General features: G+C 54.8%; 1 protein-coding gene across 3 annotated transcripts in view; it reads right to left on the bottom strand.

Annotated features, from left to right (window-relative positions):
• SYT2 (synaptotagmin 2) overlaps positions 1 to 27,272 on the bottom strand; it is a 182,347-nt gene that overhangs the window by 88,510 nt on the left and 66,565 nt on the right. Inside the window, exon 2 of one of the 3 annotated variants that reach the window (XM_074977594.1) lies at positions 19,712 to 19,743. The exons of 1 other annotated variant lie outside the window; for it this stretch is intronic. The gene's annotated coding sequence lies outside the window, so the exon portion shown is untranslated. Of the gene's footprint in view, positions 1 to 5,227; positions 5,290 to 19,711; positions 19,744 to 27,272 lie in introns of those variants that run through there. One more of the 3 variants, XM_074977595.1, reaches the window with a different exon arrangement.

Raw genomic sequence — 27,272 nt, 5'->3', positions numbered from 1 at the left:
CTCTTTGCAGAACCACTGCAGGGAGAAAATGAGGACCCTGCACCAGCTGGGGCTGAAGCAGCCAGGGAAATAGCTGGTTTCAATTTCCACATACCAGCCTGGTGCAGGAGGGTCATGGCTTCCCTAATGAATGCAGAGCTGCTCACACTCACCCACAAGGCCTGTCTCTTGTACTTCTGCACTTTGACTGAACTGAAAATTGGGCTACTATGAAGAGACACAACCCCACGTGCCTGATGAGAGGTGACCTCTCCAGGACTTGGAGAGAAATTTTCATCACTGTGAACTGGGACAGAGGACCGGCTGGCCAGCCTGATGTACTTTCACAGATGCCCCCAAAGACATTTTAACAGCCAACAGAATCTCAGCTTCCCTTGAAAGGAAAGTTTTAGCTCTGCTGGGTGCAGGCTGTGGCATCTGCCTGAGTCTGCAGACAGCTTGGAAGGGTCTAAATCCTCCTGCCCTCCAACCCTTTTATCTGACTCCTGCCTACTGCTTTTCAGTTGTCAGAGGCTGTTTCTCTGTAAAAACTTGTTTAAAAAGAGCAGATTTTTTTAACTAACAAACAAACTGGAAATAAGCACCATTTCTCCTACTGAAAATTACTGCAGAAAAATGTCCAGTTTCTGGGTTTTTTCTGTGAAAAACTTAAAAAAACGCCAGCCAAAATAAGCATTGTCTGCCAATAAGCTTTTCTCGCTGAAAACAGTATTTTGAGCAAAAGTTCCTCACCCAGTTTTAAGGGTCGACTCTTTAAATGCCATCATGGACTGTTAAGTTGCTGGACACTTTATCAAAGGACAGAGGGCCCCAGACCACTCTCGGCTGACCATATGTGAGGGTGAAGACATGCAACAGAAACGAGACGTGACCATGTGGGAGGAAGGATAAAATCAATCCAAAGAAGTCCATAGTGTTTGGCTCTGGTCTGAGGCTTGGCCTGAAGTCTGGGAGGTGGGGAAGGAGTTCTCAAGAGGCAGTTAGGTTTAGTGGTTTGAGCCACACACTTGGGAATTCTTCTTACTGTCACAGGGTAACTGGACTGGTCACTTCTTGGCAAAACAGAGACAGTGCTAGTTACGTACCTCCCTGGGCCCTGGCGGATAAACAAGTGTTTCCCAAGCACATTCATGAACAGACTAAGTGCTAGAGAAGTTCTGGCTCAGACTGCAGCTGGAAGCACATGTAACCGATCAGAATCTTTCTGGGTCACTATCATATTGTGCTGCAGCTCTCTGCTCTTCCTCTCTGGGACTCTGTAACCTTGCAAAAGACTCTTGGCTCACTGACAGGGATTTCCCTTTGGGTCCTGACTCTGACTTGAGCTGCACTTTCTCTTTACTAGGTGTGCTCATTACCTGGTTAGCTGCCTCTGCAGTATCTGGGGTGAAGCAGCCGTGATGGCTGATTCGCTCTAAGCACAGACTCTAAGTGTTTGCCAACCATGAGCCACTCAGAATAACATTGCGCTTCTCACCCATGTTATTAAGCTCTTGCAAGTACCAGATGGGCAAAGACATGAACTTGGCTTCTGAGCCATATCTGGGTATATTCACAAAGTGGGAGGGAACATTCTCCTCGGACCATTACAAAGCCAGGAATCAGCTTCAAAATTCCAGCCTGGCTCTGGGTTCCACAGCCTTCAGCTCCTCCCGCCTATGCTCAGAGTTTGGGGGTGTTCATCTCTTTGTAAGAAATCCTTCCACTGTATGGCATCCATGCAACAGGCCTGATGTGGTAGTTGGCTGAGCCTGACTTCTAGGGACCAGCTGCACATCCCCCCAGAAGTGCCAGTGCTTTGCAGGGACAGCGAGAAGAAAAAGAGGAGCCTTCTCCGTCAGCGCTCAATTGATCCTCTGCTATGTCTGCAGGTCAGCTTGTCTGCAGCAGCACCTGTCTTTAAAATCACTTGAGAGTCTCAGTGTAGGATTAAATCTAACTCCGCAGCATACAGCCGCCCACGAGTGCCGGCTGCCCTCTTGCAGCGTGCTAGAAACCAGCTCCCCTGGTGCATGACTGAACCTGCTCCCCATTAACCTGCCCAGCCCAAGCCTTGAACTGGCCACCCAACATGTTCATAAGGCCCCTCCCCTGCAGACCTGAGCCCATCCTGCTTTGTATCTGAGCCCGAACCCAGCAAAACTGACTGCACATCAATGCTTCTCCCGGGGTGTCCGAGCACAGCGCCAGTGGCATTTCTCAGCCCCCTCTGTGGATCCCAAACCCCACTGCACCCTGGCTTAGCAGTGGTACTGTTGGAAAATCAGAATGCCCATCCCTGGGAAAATTCTGCTATTTCAATGACCTGTCAACCTTTTCTGTGATACGATGAAATGAAACGCTTTGACCTTTCTGATACAAATGAAACATTTTGCCATTCCCGGAATGAAATCTTTGACTTCAGGTTAGTTTGACATTCATCTGGGTCACTGTCCACTCACCAAGCTGCTGCATTGCCCTACCAAATTCACAGTCCATCATGGTCAATTTCACGGTCACAGGAGTTTAAACATGGTAAATGTCACTGTTTCGGCTACTTAAATCTGAAGTGTCATGGTGTTGTAAGTGGAGGGGGCCTGACACAACTCTGCAGGCGACAGTGCAGACGTAAGGGTGGTGGGTATGGTATTGCTTTATTCTGCTCTCCTCTGTGGGCAGAAGTCCCTGCCCCAACTACTTCTTCCATGATGCACGGCGTTGCTACAAGCAGCAAGATTGTGGTGCCTCATGGGAGATGTATTCCAGCCAGGTGATCCGACCCACAAACAGGAATGCAGATAAGAGGCATCCAAACAACAGTTCTCCCCAAGTGTCACCGCAGCTCAGACAAACACAGGGTTAAGGTCACACTGACCTGAAATTAAACATTTTGATTCAGTTCAACAAACTACAACTCTTTCCATCTGGTGGCCCAGCCTGAATCAAAATACATTTTGTTCAGATTTTCCCAACAGGTAATTGAATAATTTGGGCAAAACTGCAATTTGCCTGCAGAAAATTCTGACATTATAAAAACTGCATTTTCTGTTGGAAATAAATCAAAACAAAACAAAAACAAAAACACGTTTTGATGGGAAACTCCCAACCAACACGTTAGATGCCTGAACCTCTGGCATGATTGGCTGGTTCCAGCTTTGAGACAGAACCAGAGAGCCCCGCCTTACCCAACTCCCCTCTCCTTCTGCACCCTGTGCACCTCACTTTGACTCCATGCCCCACTGCTGATGTCCTACATGGACTGTCCACAGCTTCAGTAGAATCGTAGATTCTTCTTCACTTCCTGCTTCAAACTGTAGAGTAGGTCACTGTTGAAAAGGAGCCACGTCCCAGCTTGGAGGTGGCTGCATGTCCATGGTAGGCGATGTGATCCATTTGTCAGTGGCTGCTGTACACGGGGGAGAACACTGCCTACCCCGTTTTGAAGCACATGCTCATGCTGTTCATTGACGCAGGGGACAAAGTGGCTGCGAGTATCAGATATCACAGTCTGGTAAACCACGCCAGGACCTTCCAGGGGAAGATGCCAGAGCAATATAGATTGAAATGTTTGTTGCAAATAGTGATAATATAACGCTTAGCTCTTTGAGAACACTTTTTATCCGTAGATTTCAAAGTGCATTACAAAGGAGGTCAGTATCTCTATCCCCATTTTACAGAACAAAACCGAGGTGCATGTTTAACTCTGCTGTTCACGCCCCAGCAAAGGGCATTGTGCAGCATGACAGATGAGTGGGGGGTGGAATCTCAAGGATAAATCCAGAGGTCACTGCACTGAAATCAGGGCAGTTTTTCTGGATTTACACCAAGGTAAATGAGATCAGGATCAGTCCGAAGAAGGGATGGTGAAGAGGTTAAAATGGAACATGGGGCAGTGCCGGAGACAATGACTGAAGGACACCGAGTACCCAGAGACCCTGCTGCACCCTGACGCAGGTCACCATCCTCCTATGAACTTCACTAGACCTCTCTGCTCCCTGCCACCCACTGTCTGACCCCAGCTCCTCCCAGAACTCCCAACCCCCACAGCTGATCCAAGCAGGAGGCTGCTGGGCGCCTCCAAACGGGGACTGTCCCTGCTCTAGGGAGCATCACCCACTAGGGGGATCGAAGAGCTTGCAGGCAGAGGTGCAAAAGCCCAGCAGGAAAGCTCTGGGATGCTGGGCACAGCCAGGCCCACTGCTCTCCCCCACAGCAGGAAAGGCTGGGGGTGCGCTCACCCCGAGAGGTCCCTGTTGCCTGGTCAGGGGTGTGGGGCTGCAGGAGGAATGACAAGGGAGCTGCAAGGTCACCACGTGCCAGCAACTAAAGGATGTGCCCAGTGACTAGGTCGCTGCTCAGGCCCCACCACAACCGACTCACCGTGTGACCTTGGGCAAGTCTCTCAAGGTGCGGTTATGCTGGGGGGAACCCATAGCAGCCCGTCTCAGGGCCAGGCCTACAAACTTGGGCTCGTGCCATGAGGCCGCTAAGACCAGCAGTGTGGCCACTGCCCCCAGGCTGGAGCCCCAGCTCGACTTGCTGCTGTGCAGGCTTTTTGCAGCACAGATGCCCTGGCTCCCCAGGGACAATGCACTAAGAGTGGCCGGGGCATGCAGGGCCGGGGCCAGGGAAGTGCCACACAGACACAGGACGGCGCCCGGGGATCTGGATTAATTTCAGCCCGTGAACGGCTTCTAGCTGGGACGAGGCCCTGCCCTGCCCTGCCACTTTAAGGGTCACCCCCTCGAGGGAAATCCCACCAGGTGGGCTCAGCAGCCGCCCGGCAGGGGACAGCCCATGGCAGCACCGGAGGCCCCCGCCTCTGACTGCGGTCGCAGCGTGGCCGGGGGCCCAGTGGAGCGGAGCCGGGCGCAGAACGCCCCTGGCTGCCAGCCTGCCCTCTGCCAGGGCCCTCGCCCACGGAGCCAGCTGGGCTTGGGCTGCCCCAGGCACCGGTGCTCCAGCTTCACTGGGGGGGGGGGGACCCCAGGGAGCACGGGGGCCAGGTTACACCGGTGTAAATCCGGAGAACTCCTCCAGCCCCCTCTGTGGGCAGCCCCCGGGGCCCGAGCCCTCAGCTGCCCCCGCCCGGGCGCCCCGTGCCAGGAGGGGACCCCCTCCAACTTCCCCTGCCGCCCGTGCGCCGGCTCAGCCCCCGGCCCGGCCCGCTGGCTGCACGTCCCCGGGGGTCCCCTGCCCCGCTCCCCCGGCGGCCAGCGCCGCGCTCCGTGCCCCGGGCCCGGCTTACCGGGCAGGCGCGGCGGCCGCTGCCTCCGGAGCGCTGCAGAACTTGGGCGCCCCCTCCCGCGCCTCCCCCCGCGCTGCGGTAGCGCCGGCCCCGCTCGCTCCCCATTGTGATGCCTCTCACATCCCGCTGCATCGGCTCCGGCGGGCGCCCCCTGCCCGGCCAGCCCGGCATCCCGCCCCGCAAGGGGCCACGTGCGGCGCTGCCCCCCCAGGGCGCGCCGCAAGCGGGGGAGCGGGGCCGTGCGCCTGCGCTGCCTGTCCGCGCGGGCCGGGGGGCGGGGGTCGTGTCCGCACCTCTGTGAGGCTGCCCGGGTGGGGGTATGGCACGGGGCGGGTGGGCAGCAGGGCGCTGGGTGTGCGTGTCAGTGTGGGTGGGTGCACGGCAGTGGGTGTGCGTGGGCGCAGGGTGTGCGCGTCAGTGTGGGGGGGGCGCATGGCAGTGGGTGTGCGTGTCAGGTTGGGTGTGTGCCTCGGTGAGTGCTTAGCAATGGGTGTGTGTGTGCATGCATGTCAGTTTGGGCAGGTGCAGGGCACTGGGTGTGTGCGCCTGGGTGGGCACAGGACACTGGGGGTGTGCACATGCCTGGGTGGGTGCCAGGCACTGGGTGTGTGCATGTGCACACCTGGGTGGGCACTGGGTGTGTGGGCACAGGGCAGTGGGTGTGTGCGTGTGCATGCCTGGGTGTGTGCAGGGGACTGGGCGTGTGTACAGGTCTCTGTGCCCCCAGCCAGCCCACTGGGGCCGTTCTGTGTACCTCACACCGTCTCTCCCCTTGCCAGGGCAAACTTGCATGTTTCTCTCTTTCCAATGCTCTCAAACCAACCCTGCCCTTAGCTCACTGCTGAGGCCGGCGCCACGCTGCCAGCAGTTACAGTGGCCCTGGAGCTTTTACTCGGGCTTTGTTTTTTCAATCACGTCATTTTAGGACAGACCTCCTCCCCGTCTGCATGACGCTTTGGCTCGCACGCCCATTCGCAGCCCAGCAGCCCCACTGCAGGGCTCAGGGAGAGGAGCCGGGGAGCACAGAGCTATCTGGAGGATGGGAGTTGGGGGGAAATAAGGCCCCTTGGAGAAGATGCAGGGTGGGGAGTGAACTGCAAGGCCCAATGCAAACACTGACCACTTGGCCTCCCCTCTTCCCTAACACAGGCTGGGGGCTGCACCAGGGATTCCTGCACCTGGTGCTTCGAGGGCTCTGAGAAAGCCAGTGGAGAGCAGAGGGCTACTTCACCCTGGGAGCAGCAGCTTTGGGGAAACACCACTTACAGCACAGCCTGGTGTGATGAGGGTGTGGGACAGGCTAGGGCTGCAGCCCCTTGCACTCCCTGCCCCCCATGCCACCATTTAAACCAGTCTCCATCAAGCCTCTGGCTTGCAGCTGAGCGACAACAAGGGTGTGCTGCTGTTCAAAGACGCCCACGCTCAATCTGCAGGCTCCAAGTACTGGAGGCTGCACCCTGGCCCTTGGTACGTGGCTCCAATGGTTAATTCCCCCCCCTGCCCCCACTCGAACATGGGCACCTTAGTTCTAGCCACAGCAGCTTTAGATTCAGCTTCCAGCCCCCGGGGCTTGCTCTGACCTGCCTCCCACGGTTGTTAAACACCCCCAGCCTGGGGTGTTCAAAAGCCTGAGGGAAGGAACCCTGCTTCAGCAAGGGCCCCCTGAGCAAGAAGTAGTGCTGGAGGGGGGATCAGAGAAAAAAAGAAGCCTTCCTTACCCTCCCACTGCTGTGTGCCCCATCCCTCTTAACAGGGGCAAGCCAGGGCTGCAGCAAGATGCAGGAGAGCCAGAGAGAGAAGTTGAAATGAAGCATTTCCCCTCCTTTCGTCTGCCTGCGATGCAGTAGCTCAGACACCAGGGCCAGGCTGAGCCCAGGGCGGGAGGTAGGAGCAGCCTTCAGCAAGCAGGACAGTCTGTTCCCACCCTCCTCCCTCTCACGCCGGCCAGGCGAGATTGATTTCTGGCCGCCACTCCTAATGCAGTAAGGGAGAAACCCCACAGCTAATGTGATCAGGAAGCTGAAGGAGGCCATAAAACTGCCTTGGTGCAGCTAGACGGCAGCAGCAGCACAGGCAGCCGCAAATTGCCATTGATTGTGATCCTATATCAACTCATTGATTCTATCCAGGACCTGTCACGCTAGCCCAGGCAGAACTAGGGGCACGCTCATCAAGCCTTCACCCTCTGAGCTCCTGCGGCCAGGCCTGAGAGCCAGGCAACCCTCCATCCCTGGAACCAGGGAGCCCCTTAGCTCCTTGTCCCAGGCTCCCCCCCACCCCGGACGGAGGGCCCTTCTGCTTTAAGACTGAGGCCTAGGGGTAGCTCCCTAATATTGGCCAAGTGCTGGCAGAATACTTCCCAGGAGTGGCCTAAGAGTTTGTGACACCCCATCCCTCTCACCCACTTGCCCTTCCTTCCTCTCTCAGCCTGGCTGGCTTCCAGTGACTCCCTCCACCTGCTCTTCTGGGAGACAGAACCATGTCACAAGGCCCCGGGGCGTTTCAGAGCCCAGGCAGCTTTCCACATCCCAGCCATGGGGAGAATCCACTTCACACATGTAAGGCTACAGCGGCCACACAAACTGGCCTGTGGGCAAAACGGCACAGGGAACCCGTCCAGGAGCAGGCTGCTCACCTCACTCTACTGAGGAGCCTTCTCTGGCAGGCAGTGAGGAAGGGTTTGGAGGTCTCTGTCTTACCCTGCAAACAGGGTGGCTGTTAGCCCCCTCAAGTGGCAAGACCATGCAAGTTTAGTTACTGCCCTGGAGCAGACACATGGGGAGTTAGCTCAAGGAGACTCTTATAGATCACAAGGTGGTGGGTTGAGTCCCTGCTGAGGACAGATCCTTACAAGGATAACAAGATGTTATGAGAATTGTGCCGCACACCCCGTGTTTTCATGTTCTCTTCTCCTTTTCCAGCTTCAGTGCCTCCTGTGCTTGCTCCAGCAACCCACTAACCAGCACGGATGGGGCTGGAGGGTTTCAGCAGGTCAGGGGCTGGGCTGCTTTGTGCACAAACACTCTTCCCGAGAGCTGCAAAGCAGGAAGAGCATTGAGCAGGTAAGTCAAGTTCTCTCATTCCCCCTCTCCAAGGAGGCACCAAAACCCAAAGAGAAAGACAGATCCAAAACTGAGCCCAGTTCTGCACAACACAAGTCACTGCTGGGGCTTCGCAGCGCAAGGGGCCAGTGAAGCCAAGAACTCAGTAATAGGAAAAAAGAACAGAGATGCAGAGCCTCACATGAGTAAGGAGAAGAGCCACAATTACAGCAGGGAGACAGAACCACTACGAGGGATTAAACTCTCACATTCCCAGCACTACCTGACAGCAATTTGGAAGAAGTGTCACAGGTGGTCCGGGGAACCCTGACCCAGCACAGCCCAAGGCTTTCTGGTTCTTCCTAGGATGACGCTGAGGCTATGTCTACACTATGGCACTCTGTCAACAGACGTCACTGTCGGAAGGGATCTTCCGATAAAACCTCTTTCGACAGAGCGCGTCCACACACAAAAGCGGCTCGCTGTGTCGATACGCTGTCGGCAGGAAGCAGATAGACTCTGCAGCCACTTTCTTGACAGAACGGGTCCTGGAACCCCAGCCAACAGGGTCGCCTGGATGGCAAGCCCTTCTGGGAGCTGCAGCCAGGTGTGCCCTTAAGGGCTCCCCCAACCCACGGTCCCTGCCCATGCTGAGGCTTGCCTATCTGCTTGAGGGACAGCAAAGCTAGTACAGGGCTCCATGCTTGCAGAGAGAGGAGAGAGAGAGAGTTTTGACTTTCCAGTTAGCCATGGTGCCAGATCAGACCCACACATGGGCCCAAGAAGGTCAACAACAGAACACCACTTGTCATTTCCTACAGCCCCCAGCTCAAACCCCTGCAACGCATCATTAAAAACCTACAACCTATACTGGGACATGATGCTACACTCCGAAGGCCCTAGGTGACAGGCCTGTTCTCTCCTGTAGACAGCCTCCTAACCTAATGAGGAATCTCACCAGCAATCACAGGCTACACCACAGTAACACTAATCCTGGAACTTTTCCTTGCAACAAACCTCGCTGCCAACTTTGTCCACATATTTATTCTGGGGGTTACCATCACTGGACCTAATCACGTTAATTACAAGATCAGGGCTCATTCTCTTGTACCTTGACCAATATTATTGGTGCCGTCATGTGCCAGCAATGCCCCTCTATAACTTCTGTTGGACAAACTGGGCAAACACTTCGAAGAATGAACGGCCACAGAGCAAACATTGGGAATCTCAATATACATAAGCCCGTCCGTGAGCATTTCAACGGAGTGGGTCATTCTGTTAAAGACCTGAGAATATGCATCCTACAACGAAGAGGCTTTAAAAGCAGATTGCATAGGGAGATTTGTGAACTGGGGTTCATACTCAGATTTGACACATTAACACTAGGTATGAACAAAGGCAGCAATTATCTCACACCATTAAAAAGATCCCTTCCCTTCCTTTGATGTTGGGGTTGGTCCTGTTTTGGGTGGAGGGTGGAACTGAGTGGCCTCCTGAAGTCCCTTCCAGCCCTAGAATTCACTGATCTTCGACAGCGAGCACAGACATTTGCAAAATCTGCTCAACTCAACTACTTCCAACTATTCCTAGCCCTAAATCTGTCCCACATGCAGCATTCAGCTCGGACGTCTGAATTTTGCCTTTTCATATCTGTACCATTTAAAAGAATATTTTTTATTAAATCACTGAAACAACTAAAATTCAATGGATCGGAGTAAAACGCAAAGTAGAGTAAATAGCAACCTACCAGGTTAGTGGGAAGCTTGGGCCTGCTGGTGAGCAAAGTGGTGGGCAAGGTTTGTCGGGGAGGGGGTGGCTCTAGAGAGCAGGCTTCCCTCTTCTCCAGCCCATTGGAGCTGGGATGGGTCACTTAAACCATGTCCCAGCTTCAACAGGCTCCTGCCCTCCCTCCCCCTTGCAACAGCTGGGAGAGGAGGGAGACTCCCCCATCAGCCTTTTTGGGTTTGGAAGCAGCATTTCAGCTGCCTCCCAATGCAAACAGGCTCCTGCGGGGTCAGCATTTCCCCCTGCAGTGCTCTGCAAAGAGCCACTATGGGGGGAGATTGACCAACCCTGAGCCAGCTGAGCCTCAGGCAGCCAGTCTGCTTGAGCCCCAGATGGGGCAGGGTCATCAATTTCCCCCCCGTGCTGGCTCTGCACAGAGCTGTGGTAAGGAGAAATGGATGACATTTCACAGCACACGTGGACAGTTCTCGTGGCACACCAGTGTGTCACAGCACATCAGCTGAAAACCACTGGCCCAGGGCATGGCGGTCGTGCCCAACCATCCTCACTAACGGCCATTGATGAACTTCGTCATTAACAGATCTCATTGTTTTAAGCTGGTTCTATTTTGGCTTTCTTAACACCCCCTAGCAATGAGTTTGTACTAGGGTGGCACTCACCTGTGAGCGCCCCCATCTGGCCGAGTGCATGGCTGCACCGCCTCGGTCCTTTTTTCACCTTTTTGGCTACTTGGCCGAGTCACTCTGGGTGTCGTCAAATCCCACTCAGAGGGCACATTCAGCAGGGCCTGCCTTGGTGCTGTCTCAGTCTGTTCCTCCCAGGTGGTTCCCCACTCAGATGGTGGGGTCTCCAAGGCTTCTCCTCTTCAGTTCACCACAGTCTGTTCCCTGCTCCGCTCGAGAGGGGTCTCCAGGGCTCCTCTCCTGGAAAGGGTGTCTGGGTTGTGGCACAGCCCATCTAGGTCCATCCCTCTGGCTGGCTCACTAGTATGCAATGCCTCTCTTCCCCCCCACCCGAACATCCGTTTCTGGGATGCCAAGATCCAGGCAACCTCCCAGTTGCTAATTGGAGGTTGAGGGGCATCCAGTTCTCTCTTGACTCTAGGTCCCAGCCCAGGGACCCTCTGGGTACCAGCTATATTCCAAGACCAAATTTTGCATACAACTGCTATGTCCCTGGTAGCTTGCAGAACCCTCGCCCTTTCCTCAGGGCTCTACCAGAGTCTGTTAGTACCTACTGACCATCTTCAGTCTCAGTACCCCTCCACAGTGAGCTCTGAGATGCCGCTTCAATGCCAGCCACCAGTCCCGTAGGTTGTCTCCCCTGGAGAGCTTCTGCCACATTGAGCAGGTTCTGCCACTGCAGCTCCTCTTATAGGGCCTTCCAGACGCCTGATTGTCTGCTCCCTTTGGCTGACTCTCTAGCCTCCCTTGGAGGACTCCTCTATGCTGGCGGGTCCCAACCTTTCAGTAGCACAGCACACTTCAATGAGACAAACGAACAATTCCATGGCACACCCACCATTGTCAGGTGAATTGATTGCTCATGAACATCACAGTTACTATGGTTACAGTCTTACTAGAGAGGTTTGTGTGATGGGGTCCAGGGTTCCCCAGGCTCTGCACCCCATCAACAGGCAGGAGTGACTCACACTCAGCAGGAGAACAGCAGGTTTATTAGCCAACAAGGGCACCGCATCATACAGAGGAGTCAGTGCAGCCAGCACAGAGCCAGTTCAATATGTGTTGGAGAAAGGAGGCCCCGAGGGCCCCCAGAGCCGGGGCCTGGCCCCCTCCTTTGTCTCTCTCTCCCCCCTAGCCCAGACTCACTGCTTCCCACCGCCCAGTTCCAATTCAGACCCCTCAGGCTCCACCTCCTCCTTTGTCTGCAGCCCAGAGGTGTCACCTGGTCGCCTCGGTTACCCTCATCAGGAGCTCCACACATACACACGTCCCCCGCATCACCACAGTTTGCAAGATAGTTTGCATACAATGAACGAAACAAGGATCAAATGCATTAATGTTTCAAATCCACCACACACACACTGCCTTGGACAGGGAGTATAGACATCTTCAAAATCTGCTCAGTGCCATAGAATCATAGAACGCTAGGACTGGAAGGGACCTTGAGAGGTCATCGAGTCCAGCCCCCTGCCCCAATGGCAGAACCAAGTACTGTCTAGACAATCCCTGATAGACATCTATCTAACCTGTTCTTAAATATCTCCAGAGATAGAGATTCCACAACCTCCCTGGGCAATTTATTCCCCTGTTTGACCACCCTGACAGTTAGGAGCTTTTTCCTAAAGTCCAACCTAAACCTCCCTTGCTGCAGTTTAAGCCCATTGCCTCTTGTTCTATCCTCAGAGGCCAAGAAGAACAAGTTCTTCCCCTCTTCCTTATGACTCCCTTTTAGATACCTGGAAACTGCTATCATGTCCCCCCTCAAACTTCTCTTTTCCAAGCTAAACAAGCCCAATTCTTTCAGTCTTCCCTCATAGCTCATGTTCTCTAGACCTTTAATTGTTTTCTGCTTTTTTCTGGACCCTTTCCAATTTCTCCACATCTTTCTTGAAATGTGGTGCCCAGAACTGGACACAATACTCCAGCTGAGGCCCAACCAGCACAGAGTAGAGCGGAAGAATGATCACTTGTGTCTTGCTCACAACACACCTGTTAATGCATCCCACAATCATGTTTGCTTTTTAGCAACAGCATCACACTGTTGACTCATATTTAACTTGTGGTCCACTATCATCCCTAGATCCCTTTCTGCAGTACTCCTGCCTAGACTGTCGCTTCCCGTTCTGCATGCGTGAGGGATGTTGAATAACCACTGACAGCAGCTCCCCTCCTGGCCAGCCCATTGGAACCAGGACACAGCATTTAAGCCACACCCACCTCCAAACAGGGTCCTGCCCTCCCTCCCTCCCCTTTGCCACAGCAGCAAGGGGATGAGCTCCCCACCAGCTCGTCTGGGCTGGAAAGCAGCATTTCAGCTGCCTCCCAGCACAAATGGGGCCCTGTGGGGTTGACATTTCCCCTCACAGTGGCTCTACTAAGAGCCACAGCAAGGGGATAGTGCCAAATTTCACAGCACCCTTGGACAGTTCTCACGGCACACAGGTTGAAACCCACCGCTCTATCGTTCCTGGCATGGGTTCTGCAGGACACAGTCCACCTCAGAGCTGCACAGGTTAACTGCACTGTGTGCAAAAATACTTCCTTTTGTTTCCTTTAAGCCTGCCAGCTCTTCACTTCCTCATGAGACCTCTGTTCTTGTGGTCTGGGAAAGGAAAAACACTTCGCAGTTCACTTTCTCCAAACCACATGTGATTTTTACAGCCCTCCACCAGCTCCCCCGGACCATGAGTTGCTTCTTTTCTAAGCTGAGAAGTCCCCAGTCTTTCTGCCACCACAACCTGTTCCATACCCTTGTTGCCCTTCTCTGTACCTTTAAACACAACTTTTTTGAGATGAGGGAGTTAGAACTGCCTGCAATATTTCTGGCGTCAGCGTACCATAGATTTATACAGCGGCATTACAGTATTGGTGGCTTTACTCTCTATCCCTTTCCTAATGGCTCCTAACATTCTCCTAGCTTTTTCAGACTGCTCTGCACAGCGAGTGGATGTTTTCAGGCAACTATCCACGGTGACTCGAAGATCTTTCTTGAGTGCTAATGGAGGGTGGTAGCACTACATCATGATGGGCGAGTTTGCAAGTCCTTAATGGCAGTGTTGTCTCTAGGAAAGGAAAGAGCATTTAGAAAGCCTGGACAGGAATATGGGATCCCTCAAACAGCTGCAGCACACAGTGGGTCTGCAGCAATGGCCTTTCCACCGCTGTAGCACATTTCACCCAAGGAGCTCTCAAATTGCTCTATGCACATTAATGAGCTAAGCCTCGCATTCCCCCTCTGAGCGAGGGAAGCGTTAATAGCCCTAATTAGTGCCATTTATAAATGCATGGGAATGCTGCCATCTGCCATTGCCACTAGGACTTTCCAGACATGGGCACAGTCAGCCATCCAGGCTTGGTGGTTGTGGGGCTGGAGCCTGGCAGCGCTGTATCTGAAGTGCACTGCCCGTGTGTCAGCAGAGTCCAGCCGGTCAGTGCAGTGGCAGAAACAGCCTCATTAGAGGCATAGGGCACATGCTGACAGAGAGCATAAAACAAATGCCTGCAAAATACCCACTTGCCTTCACACTAACTGGAGGGCTCCCAATTAACCACACCCTGAGCTGCTCTGGTCAGCCTCAGCTAGCCAAGAGCCTTATTAAAAGGTAGCCTGTAATGGGAAGGGAGCCTTTTTTCGAAAAAGGCCCTGAAGGTTTCTGGTGTCAAGTGACCTGCCTGGTTTCAGTCCTTACAAACTCAGCTCTCCTGCGCTGCATTTTCCCTGGAAGATGGATGGATGGAGACCTAGACTTGGCTATGCTATGGGATACCAACTACGTGAGATCCGACCTAATGAGGGGGGAGGGATTTTTAGTCAATGCTTTGGGCTGCCTTGCTTTGTCTGTGTGTACTTGACCCAAGAGCTCCAAAACATTCATAGGAACAGAGGTCTGTGTAAGAGACATCTTTGGTCCTTAGCGTGAGGTTCTACCTGAGAACCCCTCATGTTTCTTAAGGGTTCCAGGTCCTCCCTCTAGATTCCCCTCACTCTTTGCAGTACCATTCCACTGTGCTCAGGAGAGGAGAGATGACTGAGGAGTATCACTCAGTTCTGGAGGGTGACCCCATGTGCCTGTGATGGCAGTGGTAGATGACAAAGCCAGGCAGATGGGTAAAAACACCTACCCCAGAGAAGTGAATGCTCAGAGATGGCTGCATTCTAGTGGTGGGTACGTGATTCCTACTGAGCTTTTTTTGAATGCATACACCCTCACCCCTTCACTGTGAAGCAAGCTGCACTTGAGATCTGTAGAGCCAATAGCTTTTACAAAGGGGGCCTATCATCTCCCATTTTACACATGGGAAAACTGAGGAACAGAAGCATAATTCAAGGTCATACAGGGAGCCTAGGGGGGGAATTCCAAGCCAATTTCAAGTCCAGTGGGTAGGAAACCACCTATGCTGCCCCAAATAACAATGACAGTAAAACAACAGACTATGCCCCAATCCCAGCCTAGTGGGTGGAGCCTGCTCCCATCCTTGTCAATGGGAATAGAAACCTCAAATACTCATGCGTGGAATGCAGACCACTAGCACAACATGGCCTCTTGGAGCAGTGCCAGTAACAGTGGCAGAGTGCAGGTTTGCCCGGTTGTCCTCAGGTCCGATGCAACTCCCAGGACAGCTGCTGCTTTAAGACATGCCACATGCTGAATGAAGTGCCTGCCAGCTCGTTCACTCACTCCCTCGACCCCAGCTGCCTCACCCAGCGCCAGCCAGCAGAGCACAGAATATGCATACGTTGTCCTGTGCCACTCTCTCCCAGTGCGGGGAGGGAGTTTACTAGGGAAATTAGACTGACATTGTAGCAAGTAGATGAGTGCCTTGCTGGAGACAGTCTTCAGGCCTCACTGCATTAGCTATTTCTTAAATGGATGAGCTAATTAGCTTAACTGATTGCTCCCAAGGACTAATATTTTTGCTGTCACACACCCCATCGGCACGTTCTCTTCTCCCATCACCTGCGTGTTTGTTTCTCAGGCTGTGTCATCAGAAGGGACCATCATAATCCACTCATCTGACCTCCCGCAGAAGGCGACAGAACCTCAGCCGCCTGCTGCTGTGACAGACCACTAACCTCTGGCTGAGTTACTCAACTCCTCAAGTCACGATTTAAAGACTTCCACTATTTGCACTAGTTTAAACCTGCAAGTGCCCCATCCCCACCCCAACAGGTGAACGCCTACGGACACAGCGCTGCTGGTGCCAAGTTAGAGTGACTGTGGCCTCTGTCCCCTTGGCTTGGTCCCCACAAACATCACCACTACACACCCAGCTGGTACTGCTGTTCCACCCTGCGCAGAGTGGGAACCTGGAGGATTGTGCAGAAGCAGGGCTGCAAGTGGCACATTCCCCTCACACCATGTCCCATGGCCTGGGAGAGGCTGGCACAATGAGTACCGCTGCAGAGCAATCACAGGACAGGGCTACAGACAGTGTTTGCTTTGCTTTGGCTCAGATCCTGCAGCAGCCACACCACAGCAGCCCAAAACTTACAAGCCCCCCTCTCCAGCACCCTCGTTAATTACCTGGGTGGCCAGGTGTGCTGGGGTCCACCCACTCACAAGTGGCCCTTTGCAGCCAAGGGTACCACGTAAAGCCTCACTGCTGTCCTCGAGGTCCTCAGGGTGAGAGCCAACCAGTCCTGTTCGGGGCACCATCATTTCTTCTGTTAGGCTTGTGGCCACTCTCCAGCCACAGGGCCTGTGTCCTGCCCAGGTCTAAGTTCAACTCACACTTGGACCAGTCCAAAGCGCTGCTGGTCTCCCAGACTCCATGGACATCTGCCAAGGACCAGCTCCTGAGAGGAACTGCCTGGCCCTAGCCCAGCAGCTTCTTTTATATCGTCTTGCTGGGCCCTGATTGGTTGCAGCACAGACAGACATTCTATCCTCCCTGGAGGACCTCTTGTCTGCTCCTCTTGCTGAGATGGGGCATGGCAAGGCTTCTGGCGTCCTGTAGCGGATCGGAGGTTTGTCCACCCCAGCACACTAGGCCAGGCTGAAACCTGTGTTCCTGCAGCATCACGGACACCAGCAGGCGAGTGAGCTTGAGCAGAGTGAGCTGGGCTAGGTCTGCAAAAGCTGCTATCGCACCCTGGGACTGCAGAGCAAGCCGAGCGCATAGAGAAGCCTGAGGGGCTCTGCAGAGCCCCGTAACCTGCATGTAGTCTGAGAAGAGTTAGGATAAGGGCGTGCCATAGACCCACGAATGCCACAGGACCTACAGCTCTGCTCAAACCACCAGGTGTAAATCAGGAGTGACCCCTTTGCTGAGAGTCGCCAGTGCTGAACACGGACAGCATGGCCCACATTGCAGGAAATTAACTGGGATAATCCCTAGTGACATCGGTGGAAGGCGTCTCCAAAGTGGGGTAGGGAGGTTCATGGGGGTGTCCCTCAGAGATGAGGGGAGTCTGATGAAGGAATAAATGGCGCCAAGGATCAAGACAGAGTTCCCAGCAGCGAGATGTACTGCAGTGCGGAAAAGGGCAGGGCCAGAGCTCTTGTGTCAGTTAAAGAGACAAGGCCCTGGAGAAGAAACCACAGAGACCTCCTGCTTAGGCTGTTCCAGCATCTGCCCCCTGCATGCAGCTTGGAGATGTGCAAGAAGATCTGTAGAAAAGGATGGATGGACTTTGGGCCAAGGTACCAGCTGGACCTCTGGTGACAGGGCTCAGCCAGCAAGTCCTTCAGGGAAAGTCAGTTCACTGGGCTTTGGATCCAGCCTTAGTGTCCCCAGGCCCCAGGTCTCCACCCCTAGAACCAGGGTAGCAGCACTTCCCTCTCCTGCATGGGTGCTAGGAGGCTACCTGCATTGAGGACTGGGCTGAGATATTGCAGTGATGAGGATCCCAGATATCCAATGGGGGCTGTTCCGCCCTCTTGCACCACCCAGTTCTGCTTTGCCCTTCCAGGGGGCTTTCTATGCAAGGGTCTCAAAGCACTCAGCTAAAAATGGCCTAACCCTTCCAACCACCCTGCGAGGGAGAAGGCATCGTTCTTACAGGCTACAGCCATCAGGGCCATCTCCTCAGACCTCCTGCAGCACACAAGCCACAGGACAGGCTCAGACAGGAGACCCAGGAGTAGATCCCACAGGTGCTGATGTGTGCTGAAGTAAGACCATCCTCCCTAGCCTCCTTGCATGCACACGTGTATGCACACACGTAAGTATAAGTGTAGTGAGCACAGAGTCCCTGCCAAAGCTCCTCCCCTATTCTCAAGTACCCTCCACCAGTTGGGAGCATGAAAACCTTTCCCCCTGCGCCTTGAGGGCTGCAGGATAGACTCAGACTTAAAGGCCAGAAGGAGCCATCGTGCTCACCTAATCTGAGCTCCTGCCCATTGCAGGCCACAGCAGCTCACCCGCCCACTGCTGTAGCAGATCCCTAACTTCCAGCTGATTTACTAAAACCCTCAGATCGTGACCTAAAGACTTCAAGGTTGCCTGTGCAAATGCTCCTCAGGGCAAACTCCAACCAGCACAACTGTGGCAGGGATTTGTTCTCATGGATTATTGCATGCTGGGAGCTGGCCAGCTCCTCCTGTGGAAGATGGGTGGTAGCATCACCTAGCTTCACAGGTCCACATCCAACCTGCAGCCTGCGTTTTTGCTGTCCCTGGGTCTGGGAGATGATGGACTGAAAGCCCCCATGATTTATTCCAAAGGACGCCTGCTCCAGAAGCCCAGCTCCTCGGACACTCTCTGTTCTGGAGGCTCCAGAACCAAATCAACCAAGTTTCCCAGGGCTCTAGCTGCACTGCTTGCATTATTGTCAAGGCTGGGCGAGGCTTACTTGGGCTGGCCCAGCACCAGGGTGGCCTACATGACCTCTCACAGCCCGTTCCAGCCTGATGTTTGTAGGACTCCTGGTCCCTAGTTGTCAGTAGCACTCAGCATTGGCCTTGTTCTGTTTTCATCAAGGGCAACAGTACAGAGGGTGGTGACCCCACTTGGCTGCTTGGACCAGACCTGCTTACCTGGGAGTATCTCCACCCATTAAATAGACACTTGCATGGGGTGAAAGCCACAAACACGTGTTTCCTAAATAATGTCCCCACCAGCCACCAGCAGGGCCTCAAGCTGTCCTTCCGCAGGGGCCTCAGTTTCCCTCCGGAAACAGATTTTACACAAACGTACTTGTGGAGAGAAATTTTTGAATTAATGTCCCCAAACCCTGGTGCCAAGAACCAGTGAATCATTCCCATGCAGCTCGAATGTTCCCACCTGGCCAGACAGCACAAAGCACTGTTCTAGAGGGGGTGCTGCATTGCCAGCCAAAAGGTAAAGGAAACCCTCCTTCATTTGCACTGGTATCAGCTCAAGCGGCAAATCCCTCCGGCGGCCTCCTGCCCTGTTCCTCGCTGACGGGCCAGGAGACGGGTGGCTTTGTCAGACTCCGAATTGTTGTGCTGTGTGCTGCCCCGTCACAGGCTGCCAGGGAAGTCACAATCTCGCCAGACCAGGGGAACGAGAGAGGAAGCCAAAGGGATGTGCCTAAAGACACATGCCAGGTCAGTGCAGATCCAGGACCTAGAACCATGCAGAGCTCTTCTCTGGGCTATAAGAAAGGGCTGGCCTGCTTTGGGCCCCCAGTGAGCCAATGATGTACAGCAATCCCTCCTCCTCTTAGCTCTGTGTAACCCATTGGTCACTTACACCTGTGCTCGCTGGGTTCCACTCGATCCATCAGTCAAATCTGCCTTGTCACAATCAAGCCTGTAGGGCTTCAAAGGAAGCAGAATTTATATTTTTAATTAAATCCAGGGTTTTTTTTTAAAAGCAACAGCACTCCCTAGAGGCCTCCAGGAAACAAGCTTTCAATTCTGACTGACATTTTAATGAGGACTTGATGCCGAAAGGAGCGTCTGGGAGGCAGGTGGGATGGTTTTTTGGTGCACGAGCCCGGAAATGACAGGATGGCCCCACACGCTCCACCCTTTCTAAAAGGTCAGAGTGCCAGAAGGGCTGACACTTGGAACCAGACAGAAGGATAACGAGGACAATGCACTTACCGGATATTTCTCGGACCACTTCACATGCGCAGCTGTAAATGAGAATTTAAAAAAAAGGGATTCAGAATGCTTGCCTGAGCTTCAAAGGACACCTGCTCAAACCAGAGCAGGTAGCACCCAGAGCCAGACTGATCACGGCTCGGTGAAGGACCAGGGCATGCCATCATGTGTCACAGGGAGTTTCTGCCTGCTACCTCCCTGGGACTGGCAGCTTTCACGCCTCCATGGGGTTTGCTTTCCACAGGTGTTCTAGCAGCTGAGTTTATGGCAGCAACACCTTGCAGGCGTTCTGTGCGAGGGGGGTCGGAGTCAAAGGATTTCGATGCCTAACTTCCATGGGAGTTAGGCACTCAGATGCTTTTTTAATCCCTCGGGGCCTAGGTGGTTTTTGCAATCCTTGCTCCCTTCGAGGAGCCCCTGTTGGTGCATGTCGCAGGATCCCACTGTTAGCAAAAGTCGCACGACCCAGCCCTAGGCACGTATTGCAGGAGGCTCGCAGATTTCCAGGTTTTGTCGAGTGAGTCCCGTTGACTGCAGAGGCTCTAGGTCGGGCCAGGCTGCCCACGCATATTGCTGTGGTGAGAGTTACCCGGGGCACTCTGAGAAATTGAAAGACTTTTCCACAGTGGCCAGGCAGCACGTGGTCTTTATATCACAAGCTCGCGATGCCCCATGTGCCTTGAGCTCCCTCTAGGGGAGCTGTCGCCAGCAGGTGGGTTTGCTGTGTGCCCAGACTGGGCTGCTCCCTGGGGCCTGGCAGTGAGCAGTGATTCCTGAAAGGGGGTTTGCTGGCACTCTGTTGGTGACCACTTCTGATCCCCCCCTCCAGCCAGCGTGCCATGCTCAGGGCGGCGCTGAACCAACCGCGCCAAGGAACCAATCTCACTTCCATTGGGAAGCGGAGCGCTGGGGGCCCAGCGGATCAGCCACTGCTCGTGGCGGGGAGGTCTGCACCCAAGTGCACATCTAGGGTCAGACTGTGCACCTGGCACTCGGGTAGACAAGCACCTGCCACCGGTGTTCAGAGCTCAGCCACACGCAGCTGGCAGAACACCGCAGCAGCCCAGCGGCTGCACCTATTCAACCCTCGTGTTTCCTGCACTTACGGGGAGAGCAGATCACTGCCAACCGGGCCCTAGTAACCATACGTCACTTACAGCAGCAGCAGCTCACCCCCTTCCTCCCCAGAGAATCAGCCACAGCGACTGGGATCCCCTTCTCCCACCCAGGAAACAGAAATCGGTAGCCCCTGTGCCTGAACCCAGCCCTGCCTGGGGCAGCGGCTGCCGCCCTGTGGGCTGTCTGGCTGTGGGTGCCCCTTCACAGCTGCAGAGGCTGTTGCTCCGCTGCCCGGTCTCTGCCCATCATGCAGGGAGTGGCTGGGCCTAAGGCAGGCTGGCCCAAAGCTTGGCCAAGGGGCAGCATGGCCAAGGGGCGGGAAGGCCAGGAAGGGGGCTGGTGGCAGCTGTGCTGCCATCTGCATAACCCTCTCTGGTGGCCAGGCAGGCTATCCCCAGAGCGCTGGCATTAGCCCGGAAAGTGCCGTGGCTGGTCCTGGACACATTGCTGCCCCTCTGCCAGTCCCCACAGCGGGATTGCACACCCACGGCCACCCAGCAAACTGCAACCTGCAGCGGCACTCAGCTCACAGAGGGACTGGGGAAGAGCAGGGAACCTCTGAAACCGCAGGGCCTGGTAGCTCACCCACTCCACCGGTGGGGCCAGACCCTCACCTGGGGCAAATACCAGGTGCTGCAGTTAAGTTGGTGGGGTTTCAATGAGTTGCCGGCCAAGGGGCTGGCTCCTGCTATGCCTCTCACCCTGGTTTTCTGGTCCCTGGGCACACTGCTTGGATGTGGCATGGGTTTAGCTGTCCCACAGGCTGGGTCTCACAGAACTCTGCCCCAGACTGACTGATCAGCGGGGAAGCATCTCCTGAGGCCCCTGGATTTCAACTCATCTCTCTTCGTTTTGTTCCTGAGTACCATGTGGAAAAGCCTCTCTCCTTCCCAGAGGCAGCTCCCCCAGGAACGACTCCCCACCCCCTCCCCGGGAGGAGTTTTTGATGAAATCAAATTCTTGTCAAAACCACCCAAGCCCCCCAGCTGAGTTGGACTGGGGCTGAAAAGGCCATCAGCACAAGGCAGGACTCCACCCTGCCGGCCTGGGCTGTTTGCTGCTGGCTCGGAGTGGGACTGTCCCTGTTATTGCAGCCCTGAGCTGCCCATGCACAGACCTGCTGCCCCGTCTCTAGGGCAGGTGGCTCTGGAGCTCAGTCAGACCTGCCCAGGACGGTAGGGCAGCTCGCGCTCCAAGATGATCATTTGTGAGAAATTCAGTTTTGTCTCGGTTTCACCCAGCTCTGCAGAACAAGGACACCAGTTCCAGCTACAATGGAAGCACCCCCTCTCCAAGCCGAGGAAGTTGGTGGCAGTGACCATGTTACCAGAGCATTGTAAGCTTCTCCTAACTCCTCCTCCTCCTCATCCCAGAGAGGCCATCTCCAGAGGACAGTGCAGTTTCCAAGGCCTGTCTTTCTCCACCCGCTTTTTAAGGCAACCAGCCCACTAGTGAAAGCATGGCCCAAGGCTTAGGTGGCTCACCTAGGGATTAGACCTGGGTTCAGTTCCCTCCCATGCCACAGACTCACTGTGTGACCTTGGCCTCTGAGGACAGGACAAGAGGCAATGGGCTTAAACTGCAGCAAGGGAGGTTTAGGTTGGACATTAGGAAAAAGTTCCCAACTGTCAGGGTGGTCAAACAGTGGAATAAGTTGCCCAGGGAGGTTGTGGAATCTCCATCGCTGGAGATATTTAAGAACAGGTTAGATAGATGTCTGTCAGGGATGGTTTAGACAGTACTTGGTCCTGCCATTGGGGCAGGGGGCTGGACTCGATGGCCTCTCAAGGTCCCTTCCAGTCCTAGCGTTCTATGATTCTATGATTTAACCTGAGGTCCCCTCTGTACAATAGCAGGGTCCTGCCACAGACGGCAGGTGCAGCAGAGCCTGTGAAGGGCTGTGAGATCTCCTGAAGGAAAGCACTGTGCGAGAGCTGAGGTTTTGACAGATAGCCGCTGTACGAACAAGAGGCAGCCCACTCAGTCACATTGCTCACAACCTCAATAGACAGGAGGGTGGGAGAGGAACTGAGGCATGTGGGGAGGGGAGAAGAAGTGAGAACACCAAGGTCACAGGCAGAGCCAGAAAAAGAACCCAGTTGTCCTGAGCCCCAGCCCACCCCTATATCCACTAGGCCACACTGCCAGTGTGCTGCTCCCCTGCCCCAGATCCCTGGGCTTTCCATCGCAGGCCGTTGCAGCTACTGGAGGCAGCTTCTCCCCCTGCCTGGGTTTTCCAGAGGTGCTTATTGAGCACAGCAGCCCCCCCCCGCCACCGCAGCTCTGCCTCTGATGAATGAGTGCTGAGCGCAGGGCGGGGGTGGAGGGGCTCCCAGCCAGCCTGGCCTCTTGCATAGCTTGGGGCTTTATTTATTATTTATTCCAATGTACAAAACTCCATACATCCACCGCTTCCGTCCATCACCCGGGCACCAGAGAGCGAAACAAACACTCAAGCGCTTGCCCAGCCAGGGCACTGGGATAAATCAACATCCCTCCTTTAAGGACCCACGCGATCCCAGGCCAAGCAGCATCAGTGAAAACTTGCCCCAGTCCTGATCACACCCCTGCCCCCTAGCGCCCACACACATACACAGCCTTTGCCACGCACCCTCAGAAGCAAGCCCTTGAATTATACCGGGAGGCGTGTGCTCTGGGTGCTAACTTGTGCCCCACTACGGCCGTATCTGACACATGAACCGCCTTTTCCCTCACCACTACCCTAGGGCGGGCCACTGCTGGTATCCCCAGTGTGCACACAGGAACAGAGGCAGAGACCAAGCAAGCAGCCCAGGTTACACATGGAATATGTGGCACAGGAGAGATTTGAACTCCTGGGCCACAGCCTCGTGTCCTGACTCTCCCTCCTCTGCACCCCACAAACCCTTCCAGCAGGTGGATCCTGCCGCCACCATCCACCCCCTGCTCCAGACACACACTGTCCTGCCCCTGAGCTAGGAGCTGTGAACGGCCCGCAGGGAGGCAGGCTGCAGGGGAGGTACAAGTCCAAGGACGAGAGTGGTGAGCAGTAAGGGTGTGGTCCTCCTGCCCTGCTGGCCTCAGGCCAGCCCTTCCTCATCCTGCCCACACAGGCAGCTCTGGCTTGGGCATCCTTCAGTCACTTGGGTCCAGGGTGTAGTAATCCCTCCCACGAAGCTGGGAGAGGAGCCTTACCAGCGAGCTGAGCTCCAGGGCGAGAGCAGGGCCGCGGCGTTACCGGTCTGGGCCTCGAAGCCAAGCCCGGACATTCCAAACAGCATAAAGTGGGAGAAGTTTTGGCCTTTCTTTGCAACTCATCTGGGGCCCAAATTCACAGAAGGGCCCCAAAAATCCCAGGCCTTCCCCCTCCTCCTCTGCTGCCACGTCTTCCTCACCCTGACCCTAAACTGCAGCACCTTCCACCCGGTACCTCTGCCTGCTAGGGTGGGGAGGCCCAGGTCAGTGCCCTCAGGGCGATCGTCTCTCCCAGGGAAGAGTCACCGGGCCACCTGCCCTCCCTTAGCAGGCCTAGGGCAGCAGATCTGACTGAGAGGTGTTGCAGCCCGGAGCAGGGGGGTAATGCCACGCAGGTGTGCCTGGCTGACCTTCGGGGAGGGTCTACACTGGTCAGGTTTTGCCCCAGAGCACAGCATGTGATTGCTTCCATCTTAGCACGGCTAATGAATGAGCTTATTAGTGGTTAATGAGCCATTAATGTGGCTACATTTCTAAGGCACTGTAAAGCACCACATTCAAATGCTAAGTAGCATTCGCACTCCTGGCTCCGGTTCACAGCTCTGACACCGACTCATGGTGCAGCCTTGGCTAAGTCCTTTCTCCTCTCTGTGCTTCAGTTCAATAGATTCGCAGGGTGATGGCCTGGCCCCGTTGACATCTATGCAGAAATGCCCACGGCTTGCAAGAGGCCAGAAACGCACCACACCCCGAGGCCAGAAGGAACCATGAGGATCACCTAGTTTGGCCGCCCGTCTAACACAAGCCAGAGAAATTCACCAAGCAATTCCTGCGTCAAGCCCATATCTGCTGCTGGAGCTGGAGTGTATCATTCAGAAAGACGTCCAGCCTTGACTTGAACACTGCAACTGAGAATCCATGTCCTTTGCTAGCTTGTTCCGCTGGTTAGTTCCTCACACGGGTGAAACACACCACTTACATCTAGTCTACATCTGTCTAACTTCAGCCTCCACCTATTCCACCGTTACCTCCTTGGTCCATTGTCGGTCACAAAACCAAACGTGCCAAAAACACTCATCCACATCAGATCTTGCAGACCTTAACCGAGTCTCCTCTGAAGAGATGGGAGACCGGGACACAGGGCGAAGGTATTTACAAGAGAGTACGGCACTTAAATGTCTCCTAATGACTGTCACTGGCTAGTGCTCTAACCACTTGGCCATACTGCCTCTCTGGTGTTAAACTTGCTTGGGGAATCGCCCCCACATTGCAAACTTGAGCAAGACACCAGAATCCTGGGCACATTCAGCCATTTCCCCCACGCTGCCCTGGGCACGGGGGCCTGGCTAGTTCCACTTCCCCACAAAAGTTGCTCTTGTTTAGAACCTGCCATAGGAAGTTCTTCACACAGTTACACTCGACACTAGAAAGCCTAATTGTCACAACTGGGCTGATGCCTCACCCTTGCTCTAACCCCCAGACCAGGCTCCCCTCTCAGAGCCAGGCATGGAGCCCAGGCGCCCTGACTGTAATTCACCTGCCCAACCCCCTAGAGTACACTCTGTTCCCAAGGAAATCAAATATGACTCTAGGCAGCCATTCACTGCAGGCCAATATGCAGACGGGGCAGTAAAAGGGCAGGCAGGAGACCTGGGGTCTCTTTGCCACTCAAACCTGCTGTGTAAGCTCGGCCAAGACACCTCTTGTCGTGCCTCAGTTTCCCCTTCCTGTGCGTAGTCCCAAAAGCTTAAGCTCAGGCACATGGATAAGTGAGTCAGGGCTACTAATTTAAAGCGCCTTTTAGCATCTGGTCTTCTCTCCCAGGAAGGTACTTATGATACACAAAAACCCACAGATTAGCTGCCCTCATTTTTTCTAGCCTGCCAGGGGTTTCTGTGGGTCTTTCCTGCACCCTCACTGGCATCCAAACAGGACATGCTTCCCCAGTATTGGTCTCACCAACGCTTCCCCAGTTAGACTTGTTACTCCCCCGATTATACAGCACTAGCCGGTTTTGTCCCAGCGTCACCCTGGGAGCTTGTTGTGGTCAGTTGTTCGTCCCCTGAATCCCTGTCAGTCTCCGCTTTCCAGGGTATGGGCCCTGGGCTGCAGGGCCGGCTGGCACACCTTGGTTTACATTTACTCCCAGCTCTGTGATGAAAGGCGGAACAGCATCGCTCCTTGTGCCAGTCCCTGCAGAGCCCCAGGGGAAGAGTGTGTGCCCAAGAGGGCAGACCCCATTGCAACGGTGCCTATCAAAGCTCAGTTAATATTACCAGGCTCCCTGGGATGAGTTACGGCCTGTCGCCTTACAGCCCTGCTCCCTGTTACGCCCCTGACTGCAGGCTCTGCGGGTGCCTGAAATGACCCTTTGCTAGGAGGAAGCTGGCTGAGCTGTGCTGAGCAGTAAGCTGCACGAGCAGTCCCGTCCACGCCAGGCACTCTCAAAGGTACTGCAATGCAGCAGGATTTTTTTTTTTTTTGATAATTCTTCCCACCTCCTCTCCTCCCACCTTTGGAAGTTGCAAGGCAAGCACTTTGAACGGGGCCGGGAGCTGTGCTGTGCTTGCCTGGACTGACCTTGTGAGTCCTGGCACACCGCTCTCGACTGCCCAGTCCCAGGATGGATATCTGTGCTACGCCAGGCTGTAAGTCGCAGGCATGTCCGACTGCAGGGAGCTGTGATCTCAGGCAAGCCTCCCCTGTGCCCCTTGTTAACACACCTGTCTCAGGCTTCACCGCTGGCTCGTCTCTCTGCCCCCTGCCCCAAAGGATGGACTTTTAGTTCTGGCGTGACCATGACACCCCTTGCTTGTTTGCTGGGGAAGAACAGCTGCTTCTCTGCTTCAGCCCCTGGAAAACCTAACGGGAGCAAAACCAGATGGAGATTCCCCCTCCTCTCCCTGCTTTGAAGAGCTGCTGTGCCAGGGCTGCTTGGCTAGGGCAGAGAGGCCCTAGCAGGGGAGGAACTGGGGAGCAGCTGGGCTGCCCAGGAGATGGACATGGGGCAGCCCCTGGCAGGAGGAGAGCTGTGCCTGATACTGCCAAGCCGGGCAGTGGGGTGGGGAGCTGAGAGGGGCCTCCTTGCACCAGCTCCAGAGCAGACAGGACTAGGCTGGGCGGGGAGGGGACGGCCAGCAGCTTTGCCCAAAGGTTGGAGCTCTGAAATCCCATTGCTGGTGACTCAGTGACGGGACCAAAAGCTGCTTGCCTCACACAAGGCCAGCGCTGCCCTCCCTGCTAACGTGTCTAGGCAGAAGGGGGTCCC

The sequence above is a fragment of the Carettochelys insculpta genome, chromosome 26 (genome assembly GCF_033958435.1).
Source record: "Carettochelys insculpta isolate YL-2023 chromosome 26, ASM3395843v1, whole genome shotgun sequence".
NCBI classification, from domain to species: Eukaryota; Metazoa; Chordata; order Testudines; family Carettochelyidae; genus Carettochelys; species Carettochelys insculpta.
This window is presented reverse-complemented; position numbering and strand designations above follow the sequence as displayed.